We start from the raw sequence: 23,307 nt of genomic DNA, 5'->3' as shown, positions 1-23,307 counted from the left end.
CAACGCGAAAAAAGCGTTATCGTTGAGCGGATTTTTTTTACAACACTGGTTTCAACAAAAAAGACAACGCGGAAAAAGCGTTGTCGTTGAGCGGATTTTTTTTTACAACACTGGTTTCAACAACGCTTTTTCAACCACATAGACAACGCGAAAAAAGCGTTGTCTATGATCTTTTTTCTCGTAGTGTCGTCCAACAATTTTTGGCAATTCTTCTTCACAATCTGTAGGGAAGACTCATCTTTTGCTGTACAAATTCCTGCTCCTGAATCAATATAAACTGCAAAGTATTCAGCCTTATATTGTTCATACAACATCCCAATTGGAATGTATATGGAGAACACTTGTTGTCATTTAAAAGTATTACTAAATGGCCCCGCTATTTTTAATTGGCTGTGTTGTAACTTAGTAATCCGATTAAGACTATTTAGCCTTAATCTTCCTAAGGCTTCAGTAGGTAGAGTATGGTTACTCTTTTCTACTTCCTCAATGCGTTCTAGTAAATCATGCTCATGATTTACTAACTTCAAGAATTGTTTCTTTCTCTATTTGTGAACAGAGTTTTCAAATCTGGTTAAGGGATTATCCCTTATCCAATTTTCTTGATTGGCCATCTCGTATAATTTTTATTGAATTCTCCAAGTTTTATCTTTTGCCATAAACTCTATTCTTCTTTCAAAGCGTTTCCATGGTTTATGGTCCTCAAGGAATTCTAGACCAAGAATGAGTTGGTCTACTTCTTTTCCTGGAATTTCACATATTTGAACTTTCAATTCTCCAATATATATCACTCTTTGGTAAGTTCCTTTTTCTTGTTGTTCTAAATAGTAAATCGAGTTACAAGGGAATTGGTTCCGATGACTTGTAATTTCGAATACTATTTTTACTTCTTTCCATCTTTCTGGAGATCTAAGTTTTTCTATTATCGAAAACTCCTTTTCTTCAGGTGGAGTTTCCTGAATAGGAGATTTTTCCCACCTACAACTTGTCATTTGATTATCCTGAAAAGATAACCTTCTGTGTTCTATTTTATGTTCTCTGTATAGAACCGGTTGGTCTTGAATTTGAATGTCTGTTTCCTGAATTAAGGGAAACTCGATTTTTTCTGAGTAGATTGCTTGAGCAACCTTTCCAAAAATCTCTGGAATTTCAATAAACTCATTTCTAATAAATAATTCTGAATGGTGAGTATTAGAAAGAGCATATGAAATTTGATATGTAATAGAATATGGTTTATTACCTTCTTTCATCAGTCTTTTTTCCTTGAAATTTTGATGTAATGTCAAGGCTCGACTAAAATATCTGTCGGCTAAATTGTAGGCTATTCTTGGGTAGATAACTCCTACAATTTTTTCTGCACATAAATTTCCTGAGATAGTTCCCAGAATACCATCTTGTATATTCCCCATTCTTTTATCGCATACTACGATGTCCATGAGTGAATCTATTCCTTCTTTAAAAGTAGTTTTGATCATTATTTGGATTGCTCTAATATGAATATAGGACATCGTCTTTGCTACTTCACTTTTCAGCTTTTGCAATTCTTCTCTTATTTTTTCAAAAGGAATTAATTGCATTTCAATCTGATTACTAGTTAATTCCATGGGGATTGCCATTTCCCTTCTGGATACCTTGTAAATCAGATTGTGTCTTCTTTGTCTAAGGCCCAGGTTTCCTAAGACTCTTTCCACTTGTCCTGCCGAAAATCCTTGATATTTCTGTAGAGTAGGATTTTCTCTCATAATCTCTGGATCAAATTATGAGATATAGTAGTTTGACTAAAAAACCCAGCCAAACTCTCATGTGTTTTTTGCCGAAACACTTCTTCTTTACTCTGATTCTGATTTTGATTCATCCTCAGTTTCTTCTAGTATTTCTTCCTCGTATATACTTTCGTCTGAGGGTATATCCTCAAACTGATATACTTGGACTAGATCTCAAAAGAAGACCGCATCATCCATGTCAAGTGTTGCTTCAAAAAGTTTGACTCCTTTCTTCTCATTTTCTGGACAATTTGTTGAGATATGTCCTCTTGCTCCACATGTCCAGCAGTTACAGTCCTTAAAACTTTTACTTGCTCTCGTATGAGTTCTTTTGAAAGTTCTTTTGGATGGTACTTTTCCCCTGTTTTGAGATGAACTCATTGCTGGGGGTGTTCTTGCAGGTCCGTTTCTATTTCCTGATCTATAAGATCTGGCCTTTTGTTTGGACCAAACTGTTCTTGGTTTCCAAGAACTCCTCATTCGTTTGTTATATGGATTATTTATGAATTTTTTTCTTTTAAATCCCTGTGATCTGTTCCCAATGATTGTTGGGAGATCATTTTCTTTACAACATAAATGAGTACGTTTATTAATACCCCTTATCTTCTTGTAGTTCTTTTTTAATGCTGCCATGTGACACGATTCTGCTAATTTTTCTTTTAGAAAAGAGGCACGTCTTGCCAATGTGTCTGGATTACCCGGAACGTATTCTTTTATTAACATTTCTCTCCAGGGACTTGGCATCTTTGCAAAAAATAGCTGAATGGCTACGTTTTCCTCGACTCCCGAATTCCATCTATATTTGGTGAAAAACATAATATATTCATCAACTAGACAGATATCGTGCAAGTCGAGACTATACAGAGCTTGAGTATATCTTCTCTTTTTCTCTGTATCTTGATTATTGAAATAGTCAACCCCTATAAATTGTGCTTTAAATAGAGTAGTCATTCTTTATCCAATCTCGCTTAGGGATTCTCCTGCAAAGACTGATTCTTTGGTTTCTGGCATGGTCATTTCCCAAGCTATATTGACCGATCCCATTAGACTCATTTCTAGGAGTTTAATGAATTCTTCTTTATTGAAATCTAATGTTCCTGCTGCAATTATCATAGCTGACATCCAATCATCTATGAGATCTTCTGTGTTTTTAAAGTCCAGAACATCAAGGTTTAACATAACCCCATAAGGATGTATCGGATCTAAAAAAGTTTTTCCGTAAGGAGTTTGATGGAGTGGTATTTTACTCCTTATTGTCCTTGTTCCTGCTGGATGGGAATTTTCTCCAACGTAAAATTCACTATATGGTTCTTTTGTTTTAACCACATATCTTTCCGGATTTCTTGTAGGTTGTTCACCCTCAGGGTAATTCATCTTTAGATCTACTACCTTAAGATTCGCAAATGAATTGGCAAGGTCTTGTAGATCTTCAAGATTTAATCTTTCTAAAGTAGTCATCAAATAGTGTTTTTCTCTGATACTGCTTTTATAAGATTAATCATCATTTCTTCATCAGTTAAAAGTTTTTGTACCATTTTGGTTTTACCTTTCTGATGTAACAAGGGTTCGGTACCAAAAGAGAGTGGTAACCTTCCTTCTTTCCTAGAACTCGACGTTTGTTCTAGGTTCTGCATTTTGATTTGAAGATCCTTTAAATTTACAAGAATTTCTTCTTGTTTTTTAAGGATTTCTTCAATTTTTCGAGGTATTTCGTATAGCTGGTTGCTATAATATTGTACCATTTTTTGGATTTCTCTAAGATCTCCGAAGAGTTTAAAGGATTCTGGTGTGATCTCTAAGAATTGAGAATTAGAGATCATATTTCTTAATTTTTTCAGAGTGTGTACAAGAATCTATTTTATATAGATTCACTTGTTTATGAGATTTCATATAAATGAAATCATTCTTGTTCAAACTTTCGTTTGAATCCATGTTTTGTTTAAAATCTCTTCCTCAACAAAGGAGAGTATGATTTAATGAATAATATAATGTCTGAATAAAATTACCTAGGCTCTGATACCATTTTTTGAGCCCCAGGGAAAATCTAATACAAAATATTAACATAAAAGTAGTATAGGAAATTTTTTGTTTGAAGGACATATCAGGAAAACTTTTTATTAAAAGAGGGATGTAATTGGGAACGAAAAAAGTGTTAGTATATTTTTGGAAAAATAAGAAAACTATAAGGACGTATTGGAGAATTATTCCAAATGCATGCAAAGTGTGTGCAGTACGTGTTAAGGATTAGTGTTGGCAACACTTCCCAACAACACTGTAGTTTTCAAAAAATTTTGAATTTTTCACGCTACCAAAGCCATATTTTTCTTATTATTATTTTTTATTTTAGTTCAAAAGCGGTAGCCTGCTCACTAAAAGAACGGTCTTCATTGGACCTTTTTAGGTAGCTTTCTTCAATTTTCTTCCGATTTATGTTTGATTTTCAAGACATTGGTTACTGAAATTTTATCAAACTATACTCTAAATTTGCGAAACCACTTTTCACATGGGACAAGATCATGTAATACACGAACATCTCTCAACTACTTCGTGGTTTAGTTAGAGCACATTATCATGGCAACTGTGATTTTAAAATAAATTTTGCAGAAGAACTACAACGTGTTAGTCAGTGTTATCAAATAGTGCAAAACATAGGACATTATGAAAATGCAGTATGCCTAAGGTCCTAAAAATGTACATGTATGTTTGGTGTTGTCCTTCAGTGTTGGCAACACTTAGGACAGCAACCGTATGTGATTATAATGAACACATGCTAAGAGATTTCCTTCGTTTGGAGAATCTCTCAAAATCAAATGATTCTGTTAATATATCTGCCAATTAGTTTTTTGTTTCAACAAACTCAATACAGATCAAACATTTCTTCTCTATTTGTTGTCCATAGAAGATAATCTTTTCCAGGATTGTATGTTTGTTCTTAGAGGATGTGTGATTTTAACGTGTGTTTGTATTTAATTATTTCGATAAAAGTGTGTTAATTATTATGACAGACTACGTATACCCACATTTTTTGTAAGTCGTGAATGTATTTTTTGTTCCATTTCAACATCCTAAATACAAATATATTTTTTCTTCCGTTTGGTGTCTTTGATTTTTATTTCAATATGAAGGGTGTAAAGTTGTCTACATTTTTTGGTTTGGCTTCTAGATTTTCTGTTTCTTTTTCCATTATTTATTACTAGATTTTTTTCTTGTATTCTTGTTGATTAATTTGTATTTTTTATTCACTTCGTTTACATGTTCGCTCTTCTCTATTTGTTGTCCATCGAAGATAATCTTTTCCAGGATTGTATGTTTGTTTTAGAGGCTGTGTGATTTAAACAACGTTCCACTTTCTTCTACAATTAGAGAGTGAATGTCAGATCATAATATTTATTACTTATATATATTTTAGGAAAGAGGTTAGTCATATTATCATATATACATACATATTTTATTACTTCTACAATTGGCAATGTCCACTCTCTATTACGCGATCGCAGTTGGATCAAGTATCATTCTTAATATTAGTAAAAAATAATGTGTAAAAAAATCATAGACATTTAAATAGTACATCATGCAAATTTTTTTTATTTAACTATCCATATACTATTTTGTAAAATTTATTGAAAAATAGTGTATAAAAAACAAGAAATTTAATTAAATTCATGATTAGAACTCAAATAGACTCAAAACATTTATAGTTTATCTCAAATCTTGGACCCATCATTCAAAGAACGTTTGATTAAATTCAGAATATTGCTTGTGCTACTATTTGCCATAAACAATTATTGTATCTTTTGTAAAGTATGAAAAAGTTATTATACGAGAAAATAATATTTTTCAAAATTTTTAATATTGATTATCATAGTGTGTTGCTTGCTAGGAGCTTCAGTAGTCAAAGGTAAGATTAATTGTTGAAGTAGATTTGTATATCGTCCGTGCCTATCAAGTTAGATATTGGAAACCAAAAACATGAATATGATATAGTTGATATTTTTATTTAAATATATAATTTAAACATATAATTTATGTGTTAGGATCGGTTGAAAGTGTAGAGGAGGAGTGAATATACTTTCAAGTAGTTTAGTACAATATATTTGAATTCAATCGGTTTAGTCACTGAATCCTGAGCTTATCTTAATGTCTGATGGAATTTAGCAAACAGAAGTATGTGCGGAAATATGTCAAATTGTAGATTTAAACACTGAGTGAGTAACAGTTTAGGTTAGGTGGTGATGGTGAGTAAACTGAAATGACACAAGCAATTGTTTATGGATGTTCGGAGATTTCAAACACTCATACGTCACCCCTTCTTCCACTTCGGAAGGATATCACTAGAAGACTTTGAATTTTACAAGTAATTTGCAAAATCCCGATCCAGTTTAGGACTTAGACACTGCCTAAACAAGAACTCCTAGTACAACACCTCGGTTTCAGTCCTAGACTGATGATAGAACAAAGTGAATACAACTGGAAATCCTTAGCACAAAAATTGATCCTACAATGATCAGAATAACACTTCGGCGTTTGTGCTTCGAGTTCCTTGATCAAATCTTGAGCGTATGAAGCTTTGAGTATTCTCGTAAAATAGCAGAGTTTTCAGAGCGTGAGAGAGAACTGCTTTGATCGATCAAGATCTCTATTTATACCCTTTGGATTGCCAACGGTCATAAATCCAATTTTAATTCTTCAGATAGGTTTCAATATCATTCCCATTGGATTTGTCACTATCATCAACGAATTCTGGAGCTGACATTTCCCTTGGTATCGCGGCACTACCTTCTGCAGAGTGTGTCATAGTACGGATGATCTTATCCAGAAATGGCAAGTTGGTAGACTGATGCGGGTAAACTGATGCAGTCAGTTTAGCAAGTGTAAACTGATGGAGTCAGTTTAGCATATCTTGGCTAGTTGAGCGCGATCGTTGATCGTGACTTAGTTTAGCTTCGAATATTAGTTTAGCGCTTCTTAGTTGCTTAATTAGTTTTGCCTTTGTTTAAGCTTTGTAATTTGTAAACATTAAAACTAAATTTCCCCACAATTTCCCCCTTTTTGGTGTTTATCAAAACTTTGAGATTTTGCGTGATTAACTGATATTCAATGTAAACTGATTTTTGGCAAAGATATTCAGTTTCAAGTTCTTGTAAATCTTCCTTCTTTTTGATAACTGATAATAAAGATCCGAAAGTGGAGATACAAGAGTAGATAACATAATAATCTTTACGCAATACAAAGTAGATTATCTTCGATCGGAAGAAGATCTGTGCAACGATGAACTGCGAGATGGTTGATGAGCTGCTGAGGTATGACGACTGATCGAGCAAATAGTAACACTGAAAATCAACTTAAATATATCTATCAATTAAGCTCGAATAAATCGCAAGTGCATGAGTCAAGTAATAATATAGTGTACAGAGTACAAATATCGTCCCACAGAGATTGATTTGTGACAAAATTCCTCAGGTATGATTCTTTAGTTAATATAACGAGAGATGGAGAATAAATTAATAAATTGAAATAAAGGAATAAAACAAAAGAGAATAAAGAAAATAAGTTCATAAAATAAATAAACGATTGTTAGGATCTCGGTTCATCTGCCCCTTTCTTCTCTAATGATTGAATTTTAATTCTAAAGTCATGCTTTTGACGGAATTCCCTAATCTATCAATATACTCTCTCGAGCTATATTAATCTAAGTAACGAAATGTAATAACCAAGTCTCCTTGCGTTATTTAACAACTGCAATTGCATTAACGATTTGTGGAATTCTCTAGCTTTCGACCTGGTGGACTATGACTATCAACATGTATCCAACCTCATATCTCTATTCAAGTTGTAGATCCATAGATTATATTATCCTTTCATGTCATAAAATTTCCTCTCGATATCAATTATAACACATAAGATCAATAAAAAGTTGATCAATCTTCAAAATTGCAATAAACACAATAATATAATTAAGAATGCTTAAAAACCAAATTCAATCTTCAAGAATCAAATCAAAACATAGTTTTGGGGGTAGGATCCCCTAAATCCCAACAAATAAAAGAAAAAGAAAAGAGAAAAATAGTTTGTGCGGTTCTTAAATTTCTCAAGTTTTCTCCCTCTTCACGTTCTTCTCCTTGGATGGCCGCCTCCTCCCTTCAATCTAATGTTTGGAACCATTAAAACATCAGAATTTTTCCTATTTATAGTGCCCAAGAGTTCTTTCCATGTAAAATACCCGAAAAATATAAATTTCCAGCTTCGCAAGGGGGCTCGATCGGTAAAAAATGACGGACCGAGCGCTGAAAATTATGCCTGCTTTCTGCCTATTTTTAGATGTGGCGCTCAGTCTGTAATAAATTGCAGATCGGGCGCCCCTGTTTCTTCCCAGCACGCGAAATTGTTGAAAAATTAATAACTTAAGTTCTAACCGTCGGATTGAGCTGAAATTTTGACAGCATCTTCAAAACATCCTGAAATTGAATTTGAACAGTGGAGATTTGATTTGGAGCTATTTAAAATTAAATTTGAATTTTTGACCAAAGCTGCTCCGTAATTCATTCTTCAAAAATTCATTTTCCTACAAAATTAACCCGAGGAGTGAAATACACAAGCATGCACTAAAACAAATAAAAACACATAAAAACAATATGAATGCACATAAAAAAGACATAAAAATATCACAAACTAATTCATACAAAATGCACTTATCAACACCCCCATACTTAAATTTTGCTCGCCCTCGAGCAAGACAAACAATGCAACAAGCACACCACAAAAACAAGAGTAGAAAAATTCATGGGAAGCTACCTCAGAGAAGTCATATGTCAAATTAAAATACGAATGCTCTCAACCTTTTATAATACACCGTCGATTTAGCATGAATGTGCGTGTGTGCTTTGTCATTCCAGTTTCATGCAACTCAAATAGAATCCGTTTACATGACTTCTTAGTGACCTATAAACACATCAGTGCAAGTTCCTTCTCATGTAACCATTCCTTCCAGATAACACTGAAATTTACACCTCCCTCAAGATTTTGAAATAACAAAAAAATAAGGGTGATTTATATTTTTAACGCACATCTTCCTCATAAATTACCCGCATACTTAGCTGCAACTAAGATAGGATTAGGATTTCAATCCCCTCGTTTATAGCCCGGATGGAGCTCCAACACATTTCATCCGCATACTTAGCCTTTGATTTAGGGATTAGGATTTCAATCCCTTTTTTCATGGCCCGGATGGAGTTGTTTTTATTTTTCAAAGTGCGTATACAAATCACTCAATTTTGAAGTTACAAAAAAATAAATCCGAGATCATGAATGCACTTATTAGAGTATCACCAAAATTCACAAGAATACAATCGAGTTCCCTAATCACCTAGTTCCGTGCAAAGGTCAAGCAGTCAAAAAAAAAACATCAACAAATCATTCGCTACAATTCACTGGTTTAACATAAGTGCTTAAAAATATTCACGATTCAACCTACGGTTTCTCATGTCAAGTCAAGAGCAAAAATAAAAAATTTTCACAAAAATCATAACTTCATATCATCATTGGCTCCCATTAATCATCCTACTCAACACAAATGCAAACAATGACTAAAACAAACTATATTAAAATAAACTAAACTATTATGAATGCAACACAAACATAACAAAATACCGAAATAAACTAGTCTACCCCCCATACTTATCCAAAGCATTGCCCTCAATGCTCTAGAAACAATCAACAGAATGCAAAATGAACAAATGAAAAGAAAACAAAAATAACACTCCCCTGGTCATAAGAATCCGCTTCATCTTCCTCTTCGGCAGAATCTTTTGGGATGACAATAGCAGGCTGGATACATCAGTGAGGCACGGCAAAATGGAATGAGAAAGAAGCAAAAATTAAATAAATAAAACATAAACAAAAATTAAAAGAAAAGAGCAAGGAAAAGAACACTGGGTTGCCTCGCAGTCAGCGCTAAATTTATAGTCTACAGCTCGACTATGCAGAAGCAACCATCAAAGAGCGGTTGACGCCCAAAGTAAGTGTCATATGACACCACCAATGGGTCTTTGTTCCATGTGCCCTCAAGCTTGGCCAGATGTAAACATTTTATGCTCATCACCTCAACAAAACTCCATAGCAGCTGATATACATGGAAATAGAACATCTCTGTGGGCTCTCGGAGAACAAATTCTTGTGAAATTGGTATTGGAGGTGTATCTGCATATATTTTCTCCCTCGGAACTCCTTCCGGTCGAGGTTCAATGGAAAGAGAAGACTCAAACACCTCAAGATCTTCAACATGAATTGATTCGCACTCCAAATCATGGTTCTCTGAGTCATCATCATCGAACCAAATTTGGGGGATCACTGTTTGAGTATCTTTCTTCAACTCATGTTCTTGGTGTTCATGGATAATTGATATTTTGAGATTCTCTATCTTCTCCTCAAGGTGACATCCAGAATTTATTAGATCTTCTATAGCTCGCTTGTTCATGGCCACGTACTTGCTCACCATATCCTTCAGTGAATGGAACATCAATTGAGAACAACTTACCTCCTCTTCTTGAAGCTCGAATGGTTGGTCTGAAAATTCTGGGTAATGAGCATCTTGTGGGTCTTGGTGGCTCCAAATATGTGGTGTAAGATCCCAATACCTGTGGTAGTCAAATTCTGTCATATCCTCTAGTATGTATATCGCACTGTCATCATCTCGGCAAAATAGTGGACAACCAGTTTGCAAAGCTCCATTAATTACCCATCTCCGTGTCACTGCATCCAAACCATTAAGAAAAAATTTAAGAAGAGAATAATTCGAGAAATCATGATACCGGAATTTGTTCGCCAAATTATTGTATCTCTCCCATGCTGCGTAGAATGGCTCTCCATGTTACTGGGTAAAACTCGTGAATACTTGTTGATGGAACATCTCCAAGTATTACACCAGATGAATTCCTGCAAAAAATAAAATAGCAAATGGTAGATCACGCAGGAATAAAAAAGAGCAAAGAAATAAAAAAAAATTAACTAAATATAACAAGAAGCAAAAATTGTCTATTCAATCCCCGGCAACGGCGCCAAAAACTTGATCGAGCAAATAGTAACACTAAAAATCAACTTAAATATATCTATCAGTTAAGCTCGAATAAATCGCAAGTGCACGAGTCAAGTAATAATATAGTGTACAGAGTACAAGTATCGTCCCACGAAGATTGATTTGTGACTAAATTACTCAGGTATGATTCTTTAGTTAATATAACGAGAGATGGAGAATAAATTAATAAATTTAAATAAAGGAATAAAACAAATAGTAACACTAAAAATCAACTTAAATATATCTATCAGTTAAGCTCGAATAAATCGCAAGTGCACGAGTCAAGTAATAATATAGTGTACAGAGTACAAGTATCGTCCCACGAAGATTGATTTGTGACTAAATTACTCAGGTATGATTCTTTAGTTAATATAACGAGAGATGGAGAATAAATTAATAAATTTAAATAAAGGAATAAAACAAAAGAGAATAAAGAAAATAAATTCAAAAAATAAATAAACGATTGTTAGGATCTCGGTTCACCTACCCCTTTCTTATCTAATGATTGAATTTAATTCTAAAGTCATGCTTTTGACGGAATTCCTAATCTATCAATATACTCTCTCAAGTTATATTGATCTAATTAACGAATTGTAATAACCAAGTTTCCTTGCGTTATTTAACAACTGAAATTGCATTAACGATTTGTAGAATCCTCTAGCTTTCGACCTAGTGGACTATGACTATCAACATGTATCCAACCTCATATCTCTATGCAAGTTGTAGATCCATAGATTATATTACCCTTTCATGTCATAAAATCTCCTCTCGATATCAATTATAACACATAAAATCAATAAAAAGTTGATCAATCTTCAAAATTGCAATAAACACAATAATATAATCAAGAACGCTTAAAAACCAAATTCAATCTTCAAGAATAAATCAAAACATAGTTTTTGGGGTAGGATCCCCTAAATCCCAACAAATAAAAGAAAAAGAAAAGAGAAAACTAGTTTGTGCGGTTCTTCAATTTCTCAAGTTTCCTCCCTCTTCACGTTCTTCTCCTTGGATGGCCGCCTCCTCCCTTCAATCTAAATGTTTGGAACCCTTAAAACCTCAGAATTTTTTCTATTTATAGTGCCCAAGAGTTCTTTCCATGTAAAACACCCGCAAAATATAAATTTCCAGCTTCGCAAGGGGGCTTGGTCGGTAAGAAATGACGGACCGAGCGCTGAAAATTATGCCTGATTTCTGCCTGTTTTTAGATTCGGCTTGTTTTTTTCCCAGCGCGTGACAAGTTTGAAAAAATCATAACTTAAGTTCTAACCATCGGATTGAACTAAAATTTTGACATCATCTTTAAAACATCCTAAAATGAATTTGGACGGTGAAGATTTAATTTGAAGCTCTCTATAATTAAATTTGAATTTTCGACCGAGGCTGCTCCGTAATTCATTCTTCAAAAATTCATTTTCCTACAAAATTAACCCGATGATTGAAATACACAAGCATGCAATAAAATAAATAAAAACACATAAAAATAATATGAATGCACACAAAATAGACATAAAAATATCACAAACTAATGCATACAAAATGCACTTATCAACGACCAGAGACTTGAGCTTCATGTTGAATGCGCAAAATATTCTGAGATAAGCTTGCCAAGCTATGCAGTTGTCTGGAAAGTCCTTGAAAATTTTATTGAACTGATGTGTGAAAGGATTGAACAAATCCATTCAAGTGTTCAACTTTTGTCTCCAGAGACTGATGAGAATATTGCAGTTGAATCAAAGAACTGGTCAGTTGACTTGAATCATCGAAGAATTTGTCCAATAGTGCAAGTTTGTCTTGAAGTTTTACAAATTCTGCACTCATTGACTATTTCAAAAAAGAGATGTTGCTGTTGGTTGTTTGTTGATTTTCCTTGAGACTAGTGACAGTCTTGGATATAGCATAGACTGAAGTCTCAATCTGAGAGATCGCCTGATACCAATGTGGGAGATGGAGTTCCTTTAACGCTGGATGAAAGGTTTTTCTTGGTAAAATCTGTCTTCTGTCATTTGGGAGGAGAGGAAGGTGCAGTTGAGATCATCTCAATTTTTTCTTTTCCTTTGTGCTGTTGAGATAATGATCCAGGGGCCGAATGAACAACCAAAGTTAAATTATGAGACAAAGTTTCAATCCCAATAGCTTTATCATCAAGAGATGAATCTCTGGTGATTTGTACGTGTGTTGGTGATTCATGTACTGGTTATTGATGAGTGAGGCACTTCTTCTTGAAGAGAATTTGATAGAGCAAAAATGTCATCAATTTTAGATGGAGTCTCTAAAGGTACTGAGGCTTTCCTTGATTCTATCAGAGCTTGTTCAGTGGGAATTTGAGAAAGTAACTCATCCATTTGAGAAGTTTGTTGTTCTGTGGATTCCATAAGAGACAAATTTAATGTGTCGTCTTCATTGTTAATACTTGGAGAAGGTGGTGTGTAACACCCGGTATTTTAAATACGTAAATCCGCATGCATAATTAGGATATTTAATTATTTAAATTTTAGATTTATGGGTTAAATAATTATGTGAATTATTTGTGCATGATTTAATTTATTTTTAAGCATTTAACACATAATTAATGATTTTTATGATTTTTAGTATTTTAATTATTTTATCGCGTAGACGGGACCGTGGACGGACGAGATGACAACTTTCTAGCCAATTAATTTCATGAGCCTTTTTAGAACCCTAAAATATTATTTTGAGTTTTATTATCTCAAAATTTTTAGTGTTTAATTTTATATAATTTTAGGGGTCCATTTTATTCAAAATAAGCCAAAATATTGACTTTTTAGTATTTTTAAAATTCCCTTAATTTAATATTTCGAGATTTTTAGTATCAGATTTTTTTTAAGTATTAGTTGGAGCTTTTAAGTTATATATTTTAGTATTAAAATCATTATTAATATTTTAATATCCTAAAACCTATTTTAATTAAGTTATAACCCTAAATTCTACCCTAAACCTACCCTACACCCCACCACAATCTCCTTAGCCGCCTCCCCCATATCTTTCTGCATCTTCCTCACGGTTTCAGCAGAAAACAAGCCACCATAGCCGATCAACTTTTATTTGAGGATTTATTTGGTAGTTCGTCGTCCCGGAGCCTCGTATACGCGTCTTTCTTCGTCAAATAAATAAAAGGAATGTTTAATTCCTCCATTCAACACCATATAAGCTATTACTTCATGATTTATCAGAAATATTATGATTCCCACGTTTAAATTCTGAAGGGTCGAAGCATGTTAGTGTTTTCTTTTCTTTGCTTGCACACGGTTTGCATGGGTCGAATTTTCTTGGCATGGGGCTTGGTTCAGACGGTTTACAGAGGTTCTAAGGGTCAAGTAGGGTCTAAGGGACCGAGCCATGGCCAAGGGAGGGGTAGCTAGAGGCTCGGCCGAATGGTGTCTCGTCTAGGAGGATTGCAAGCGCAGGCCTAGGGTTTCTGGAAGGGGGCTCGGTTCGAGCCATGCAGGGGCTAGCCGAGGGTGAGGCCTGGTGGGTTAGGACCGCCCAGACGTGGGCTACGTCTGGGCGGCGGTGCTCCGGCCAGGGGCGGCCGGAGCCGGGCGGCAGCAGGCCATTAAGGCCTGCTGCTCGCGCAGCCAAGAGAGTAGGGAGAGGGGGTACGGGTTTGGGCTGGGGGTGGGTTCAGGGTCGGGTCCTGGGGGTCCGGGTCGGGTCCGTAGTGTCCAGGTTTGGGTCAGGTGGTCCGGGTCCGGGTTAGGTGGGCCGGGCTCGGGTATTTTTAATTTTAAATCAATTAAGAGTTTAAGTGTAATTTGGGCTTTTAAAATTAGTTAGAAAATTATGTGGGCCTCCAAATAATTTTATTTGGGCTTTTAAAATTATTTTTAAGTTAGCCCAATAATTTTTATGGGCTCGTGGGCCCATAGGAATTTTTGGGCCAGTCAGTGGATTTTTGGGCCAGTCTAGAATTTTATTGAGTTTAATTAAGTTAATGGGCTTAAATATTTTTATTTAGGCCCAATTAAGTTTAATAATTTTATTTTGGGCTAAGATATGACTATTGGGATTTTATTTAAGTTTAATGGGCTTAGAGTGAGTGACCAGCAGTCTGGATCAACCCATGAAAAATAAATAAGTCCGGAATATATATTTAATTATTTTTATGCATAAAGTCTATTTTAAGTATAAGTATATTATATTATGAAAAAAATTAATTAAATATATATTACGGACATATTTTTAGTGCATGCATTCATGAAATAATTTTATGGCATAATTTAATGTTTAAGATTGAGCAAAGAAAATAATTTTATGTTGGAAGTTGAAGTAGTGTGACAATTTAAGGGGGATTCGTTCCCATATGTGAACTATTGAAGGGCAGTTTACTGCCAATTTAAGAGGTGATTCGTCACCGCCACGTACGTTGGTTTCCACGCTAATCAGTATTTAATGTATGATTTAAGGTTACACTACGGATACAACCATGCGATGTTAGAAAATTAATTGCTCAACAATGTTTATGTATTATTATGATATTCAAGTCTAATTTAAGTTATGTTATGTTTATGATATTTTTAAGCATGCACATTCATGTATATGATATGTATTAGTAATTATGTGATGCATTATTTTTAACCTTGTTATAAAGGATTAGACATGTTGAGCCTCTAGGCTCACTAAGCTTATATGATGAAGGTGAGTACGTAGAGGATGAAGTAGTACCCACCGGCGGCGAGGACCTATGAGCGGACATGCAGTGACCCCGTGACCGTGATAGATGTCTGAGTCACATGCATGTTTTTGATTATGTCAGCACGTTACACTTTTTATATTATTTTTCAGTGGTGTGAGTTTTGAATATTTTATTGAATATTGTCAGTGCATGCAAATTTTAATCATTTTATTTATGCAGTATTTTTAATTAAATGTTTGACTCAGATATTTATTTTATTTTAAAGAATGCATTTTTATCTAAGTATTTAATTGTTTATTTATTTATTTTTAAATATTTTTATTCTGTGCATATATGTATGGACATATATGTACATATTTTTATTTAGTAAGTAAATAAATAAAAAAAAAAAATTTCCGCATATTTATTTATTAATTATAGAGTTAGGGTCGTTTCAGTTGGTATCAGAGCGCGGTCCTCGGAGGGGTCAATACTGCTACGCGAGCTCAGAAATCCACGCTACCGGTCTGTAAGTTTTAAGTGTTTATAGCATGATTTAATTCTTTGGATTTAAGTTAGTATTACTTTTAAACAACTTAGTTATGCATGGCGATTTACGTAAAGAAATATGTGGTGGTGCAGAATGCCTCCCAGACCGATGAACAGACGTGGGGGATCTCCACCTACACCTCCACCTCCACCTCCACCTCCGCAGAACCCTCTAGCAGCATTGGAACAGGCCAATGCGAATATGATGGCAGGGATTACTGCACTGTTAGAGCAGCAGGCTACTCGTCCCAGGTTGTCCCATGAAGAGGACGTTGCTGAGAGGTTCCAGAAGAAGGGACCCAAGGAGTTTGTTGGTACCACCGATCCTTTGGTGGCGGAGGGATAGATTCGCTCTCTGGAGTCCATCTTTGCTTATATGGGGATCACAGACACCGACAGGGTGAACTGTGCGACGTATATGCTGAGGGGTGATGCAGCGCTCTGGTGGGAGGGTGCAGCCAGGGGAGTTCACCTTCCTACACTGACCTGAGCAGAGTTTAGGCGTATCTTCTACGCCAAGTACTTCACTGAGGATGTGGGCAGTCGCATGATCCGAGAGTTTATGAGTCTCCGTCAGGGGGACAAGACAGTGGTTGAGTATGTGAGACAGTTCGAGAGGGGCTGTCACTTTGTGCCTCTGATTTCAGATAGTCCACCAGAGAAGTTGAGGCAGTTTGTGGAGGATTTGAGGGCGGATATCAAGCATGATGTTCGCATGGCAGACGTCCTTACTTATGAGTCTGCAGTCAGTAGAGCCTTGCGTTCCGAGGAGGGTCGGAGAGAGATTCAGAGAGAGCAGCAAGGGAAGAGGCAGTTTCAGGCTGGGTATCAGCGACCATCTTCGCAGCCTCCTGCGAAGAAGCAGTTTACAGGGCTGGCTAAGGGCCCGAATCAGCAGTAGAGGCCACAGCAGCAGAGGCCGCAGCAGCAGAGGGGCGGGGCCCCTAATGCCATAGCTTATCCTACTTGCCCGAAGTGCCAGAAGATGCATTCGGGACCTTGTCTATTGGGAGCAGGAGTTTGCTACCACTGTAGGGAGCCAGGGCATCAGATAGCTAACTGCCCGAGGAAGAAGAACACCGCTGGTAGGGTGTTTGTGATGCAGGCCGAGGAGGTAGATCCAGACACCTCCTTGATCACCGGTATATCTTATCCCTAGCATTTTAATAACTCTCCTTTGGTTAAAAAAAAAAAAAAAAAAAATTAGTCTTTAATTTGGAATTGTTGTTATTTGGGTTATTTAACTGCATGTTAGAATAGGAAGCATGTTTTACTTGTGATTAGAATTAAGAATTAGTAGTGACACGTTGGGGAAAATTTAGTAGTGGTATGAATCTGTTGGGAATTTTCTGCGTGCAGGGAGAATTCTAGTTGGAGGCAACTCCACGTTTGCGTTGCTAGATTCAGGGGCTACGCATTCGTTTATCTCCCTGGAGTTTATCAGGCGGGTAGGCATCACACCTAAGAGTAGTGACTGTGGGTATGATGTTACTATGCCGTCAGGGCAGATTATTTCTACCTCGAAGGTTATTCGAGGACTGGAGTTGGAGCTGCAGGGACACTCCATTCGAGCAGATGTGGTGGTTTTGCCATTGAGTGGATTCGATTTGATTTTGGGCATGGACTGGTTGACAGTAAATGGACCTTCGATTGATTTTCGTCGGAGATCAGTGTCAGTGAGACCTACAGTAGGCGACCCGTTCACTTTTCATGCATCTCAGAGCAGTGATATGCCTCAGGTGATATCTCTTATTTAGGCGAGGAAGTTGTTGAGACGGGGTTGCCAGGGGTTTCTAGCAAGTATCGTCACGACTTCAGAGCCATCTAGCAGACCATTATCGGAGATAGAGGTGGTTCGTGACTTTCCGGATGTCTTTTCGAAGGATGTTGCAGGAATTCCACCAGTGAGAGATGTGGAGTTCAGCATCGACTTAGTGCCAGACACCGTGCCTATCTCTAAGGCACCGTACAGACTTGCTCCTACCGAGATGAAAGAGTTGAAGGAGCAGATTCAGGAGTTGTTAGAGAAAGGCTTTGTTCGTCCTAGCTTTTCTCCGTGGGGAGCTCCGGTGTTATTTGTGAAGAAGAAGGATGACAGTATGAGACTGTGCATCGATTACCGAGAACTCAACAGGGTCACAGTGAAGAACAAGTATCCATTGCCGAGGATAGAGGATTTATTTGACCAGTTGCAGGGAGCTTCAGTGTTCTCCAAGATCGACCTGCGATCTGGTTATCATCAGTTGCGTGTTAGAGATGCAGATGTGTCCAAGACTGCTTTCAGGACACGATATGGGCATTACGAGTTCTTAGTGATGCCTTTTGGGATGACCAATGCTCCAGCGGTTTTCATGGATCTCATGAACCGAGTCTTTCAGCCGTATCTAGATCAGTTCATCATAGTCTTTATTGATGATATTTTGATCTATTCTAGGAGCATCGAGAAGCATAGACAGCATCTTCAGACAGCCTTGCAGACTTTGAGGGAGCATCGTTTGTATGCAAAGTTCAGCAAGTGCGAGTTTTGGCTTGAGCAGGTGGCATTTCTTGGCCACATTATTTCGAGAGATGGGATTGCAGTTGATCAGTCTAAGGTAGTGGCAGTGCAGAATTGGGGTATTCCGAAGAATGCTTCAGAGATTCGCAGTTTCTTGGGTTTGGCAGGATATTATAGGAAGTTCATCAAGGGTTTTTCCTCTATTGCAGTACCCTTGACTTCCTTGACCAAGAAGAATGCGAATTTTATCTGGAGTTCAGACTGTCAGAGGAGCTTCGATCAGCTGAAGGAAGCACTCACTACTGCACCAGTGTTAGCGATGACAGTACCACACGAGGAGTTAGTGGTGTACACCGACGCGTCTAAGCTGGGTTTAGGCGCAGTACTTATGCAGTGTGGTAAGGTTATTGCGTATGCGTCGAGGCAGCTGAAGATTCATGAGCAGAACTACCCGACGCATGACTTGGAGTTGGCAGCAGTGGTCTTCGCTTTGAAAATCTGGAGGCACTATCTGTATGGCGAGAAGTGCAAGATTTTCACAGACCACAAGAGTCTCAAGTACTTCTTCACACAGAAGGAGTTGAACATGAGACAGCGCAGATGGTTGGATTTGGTGAAGGACTATGACTGTGACATTAGCTACCATCCGGGTAAAGCTAATGTAGTGGCCGATGCTTTGAGTCGGAAGTAGTCAGTGGTATCATGTTTGACCGTACAGTTACCACTACAGAGCGAGATTCAGAGATTTGGCTTGGAGTGTTATCCGAGTGGCCATGCACCGAGCTTGTCAGTGTTGACGGTGCAGCCAGTTCTGCGAGATCGGATTAGGGAGGGACAGTCTACTGATGAGGAGTTGCAGCGATGGAGACAGAGAGATGAGGCTAGAGGTAACCTCTTGTATACAGTGGAGGATGATATCGTTCAGTACCGTGGTAGGATGTGGGTACCGAACGTCGATCAGTTGAGAGCTGAGATTTTAGCAGAGGCTCACACATCTCCGTACTCCATTCACCCCGAAAGTACGAAGATGTACAAAGATTTGCAGCTATTGTATTGGTGGCCCGGGATGAAGAGTGACATCGGGAGAGTGGTGTCAGAGTGCTTGACTTGTCAGCAAGTCAAGGCAGAGCATCAGCGTCCAGCAGGACTTCTTAGACCTTTTCCTATTCCGGAATGGAAATGGAAGAATATTACGATGGACTTTGTGGTTGGCTTACCGAGGAGTGCCAGAGGTTGCACAGCGATTTGGGTGATTGTGGATAGACTCACCAAGTCAGCTCATTTCTTGCCGGTGAGGACTACTTATACTTTGACACAGTATGCAGAGCTTTACATCAGAGAGATTGTTAGACTGCATGGCATACCAGTGTCTATTGTGTCAGACAGAGATCCGAGATTCACATCTGCGTTTTGGAAGAGTCTGCACACAGTTTTAGGGACGAGGCTTTTGTTCAGTACAACATTTCATCCCCAGACAGATGGTCAGTCTGAGAGAGTGATCCAGGTTCTCGAGGATCTTCTGAGAGCTTGTGTCATTGATTTTCGGGGCTCTTGGTAGACTAGACTGCCATTAGTGGAGTTTACCTATAACAACAGCTTTCAATCGTCTATAGGTATGGCTCCTTATGCAGCATTGTATGGGAGGAGATGCAGATCTCCTGTGCATTGGGATGAGGTTGGTGAGCGGATTTTGCTGGGTCCTGAGATTGTGCAGCAGACAGCTGACATAGTGACTCAGATTTGAGATCGGATGAGGACAGCTCAGAGTCGGCAGAAGAGTTATGCAGATGCCAGACGACGAGATTTGGAGTTCGCTGTAGGTGATCATGTATTCCTGAAGGTGTCACCTATGAAAGGAGTAGTGCGTTTTGGCCGAAGAGACAAGCTTAATCCGAGGTATATAGGGCCATTCGAGATCTTGGAGAGAGTTGGCACGTTGGCCTACCGATTAGCTCTGCCACCGGGGCTAGCGGCAGTGCACAACGTTTTCCATGTATCCATGCTTCGGAGATATGTCTCCAACCCGTCGCATGTGTTGGATTTCGAGCCCTTACAGTTGCCACCAGATCTAGTGTATGAGGAGAGGCCAGTGCGGATCTTGGCAAGGGAGGAGCGGAGGCTTAGGACGCGGGTCATACCGATGGTCAGAGTCCAGTGGCTGAATCACTCAGAGGAGGAAGCTACTTGGGAGACCGAGGCAGACATGAGGACTCGCTACCCGGAGTTGTTCGGGTAAGTACTTTAATTTCGAGGACGAAATTCAATTTAAAGGGGGGAGAATTGTAACACCCGGTATTTTAAATACGTAAATCCGCATGCATAATTAGGATATTTAATTATTTAAATTTTAGATTTATGGGTTAAATAATTATGTGAATTATTTGTGCATGATTTAATTTATTTTTAAGCATTTAACCCATAATTAATGATTTTTATGATTTTTAGTATTTTAATTATTTTATCGCGTAGACGAGACCGTGGACGGACGAGATGACAACTTTCTAGCCAATTAATTTCATGAGCCTTTTTAGAACCCTAAAATATTATTTTGAGTTTTATTATCTCAAAATTTTTAGTGTTTAATTTTATATAATTTTAGGGGTCCATTTTATTCAAAATAAGCCAAAATATTGACTTTTTAGTATTTTTAAAATTCCCTTAATTTAATATTTCGAGATTTTATTTTAGTATCAGATTTTTTTTAAGTATTAGTTGGAGCTTTTAAGTTATATATTTTAGTATTAAAATCATTATTAATATTTTAATATCCTAAAACCTATTTTAATTAAGTTATAACCCTAAATTCTACCCTAAACCTACCCTACACCCCACCACAATCTCCTTAGCCGCCTCCCCCATATCTTTCTGCATCTTCCTCACGGTTTCAGCAGAAAACAAGCCACCATAGCCGATCAAATTTTATTTGAGGATTTATTTGGTCGTTCATCGTCCCGGAGCCTCGTATACGCGTCTTTCTTCGTCAAATAAATAAAAGGCATGTTTAATTCCTCCATTCAACACCATATAAGCTATTAATTCATGATTTATCAGAAATATTATGATTCCCAAGTTTAAATTCTGAAGGGTCGAAGCATGTTAGTGTTTTCTTTTCTTTGCTTGCACACGATTTGCATGGGTCGAATTTTCTTGGCATGGGGCTTGGTTCAGACGGTTGACAGAGGTTCTAAGGGTCAAGTAGGGTCTAAGGGACCGAGCCATGGCCAAGGGAGGGGTGGCTAGAGGCTCGGCCGAAGGGTGTCTCGGCTAGGAGGATAGCAAGCGCAGGCCTAGGGTTTCTGTAAGGGGGCTCGGTTCGAACCATGCAGGGGCTAGCCGAGGGTGAGGCCTGGTGGGTTAGGACCGCCCAGACGTGGGCTACGTTTGGGCGGTGGTGCTCCGGCCAGGGGCGGCCGGAGCCGGGCGGCAGCAGGCCATTAAGGCCTGCTGCTCGCGCAGCCAAGAGAGTAGGGAGGGGCGGGGGTACGGGTTTGGGCTGGGGGTGGGTTCAGGGTCGGGTCCTGGGGATTCGGGTCGGGTCCGTAGTGTCCAGGTTTGGGTTAGGTGGTCCGGGTCCGGGTTAGGTGGGCCGGGCTCGGGTATTTTTAATTTTAAATCAATTAAGAGTTTAAGTGTAATTTGGGCTTTTAAAATTAGTTAGAAAATTATGTGGGCCTCCAAATAATTTTATTTGGGCTTTTAAAATTATTTTTAAGTTAGCCCAATAATTTTTATGGGCTCGTGGGCCCATAGGAATTTTTAGGCCAGTCAGTGGATTTTTGGGCCAGTCTAGAATTTTATTGAGTTTAATTAAGTTAATGGGCTTAAATATTTTTATTTAGGCCCAATTAAGTTTAATAATTTTATTTTGGGCTAAGATATGACTATTGGGCTTTTATTTAAGTTTAATGGGCTTAGAGTGAGTGACCAGCAGTCTGGATCAACCCATGAAAAATAAATAAGTCCGGAATATATATTTAATTATTTTTATGCATAAAGTCTATTTTAAGTATAAGTATATTATATTATGAAAAAAATTAATTAAATATATATCCGGACATATTTTTAGTGCATGCATTCATGAAATAATTTTATGGCATAATTTAATGTTTAAGATTGAGCAAAGAAAATAATTTTATGTTGGAAGTTGAAGTAGTGTGACAATTTAAGGGGGATTCGTTCCCATATGTGAACTATTGAAGGGCAGTTTACTGCCAATTTAAGAGGTGATTCGTCACCGCCACGTACGTTGGTTTCCACGCTGATCAGTATTTAATGTATGATTTAAGGTTACACTACAGATACAACCATGCGATGTTAGAAAATTAATTGCTCAACAATGTTTATGTATTATTATGATATTCAAGTCTAATTTAAGTTATGTTATGTTTATGATATTTTTAAGCATGCACATTCATGTATATGATATGTATTAGTAATTATGTGATGCATTATTTTTAACCTTGTTATAAATGATTAGACATGTTGAGCCTCTAGGCTCACTACACTTATATGATGCAGGTGAGTACGTAGAGGATGAAGTAGTACCCACCGGCGGCGAGGACCTATGAGCGGACATGCAGTGACCCCGTGACCGTGATAGATGTCTGAGTCACATGCATGTTTTTGATTATGTCAGCACGTTACACATTTTATATTATTTTTCAGTGGTGTGAGTTTTGAATATTTTATTGAATATTGTCAGTGCATGCAAATTTTAATCATTTTATTATGCAGTATTTTTAATTAAATGTTTGACTCAGATATTTATTTTATTTTAAAGAATGCATTTTTATCT

Source organism: Henckelia pumila, chromosome 3, assembly GCF_033568475.1.
Source record: "Henckelia pumila isolate YLH828 chromosome 3, ASM3356847v2, whole genome shotgun sequence".
NCBI lineage: Eukaryota > Viridiplantae > Streptophyta > Magnoliopsida > Lamiales > Gesneriaceae > Henckelia > Henckelia pumila.
The sequence above is the reverse complement of the archived record's forward strand: the minus strand, read 5'-3'. Positions refer to the sequence as shown.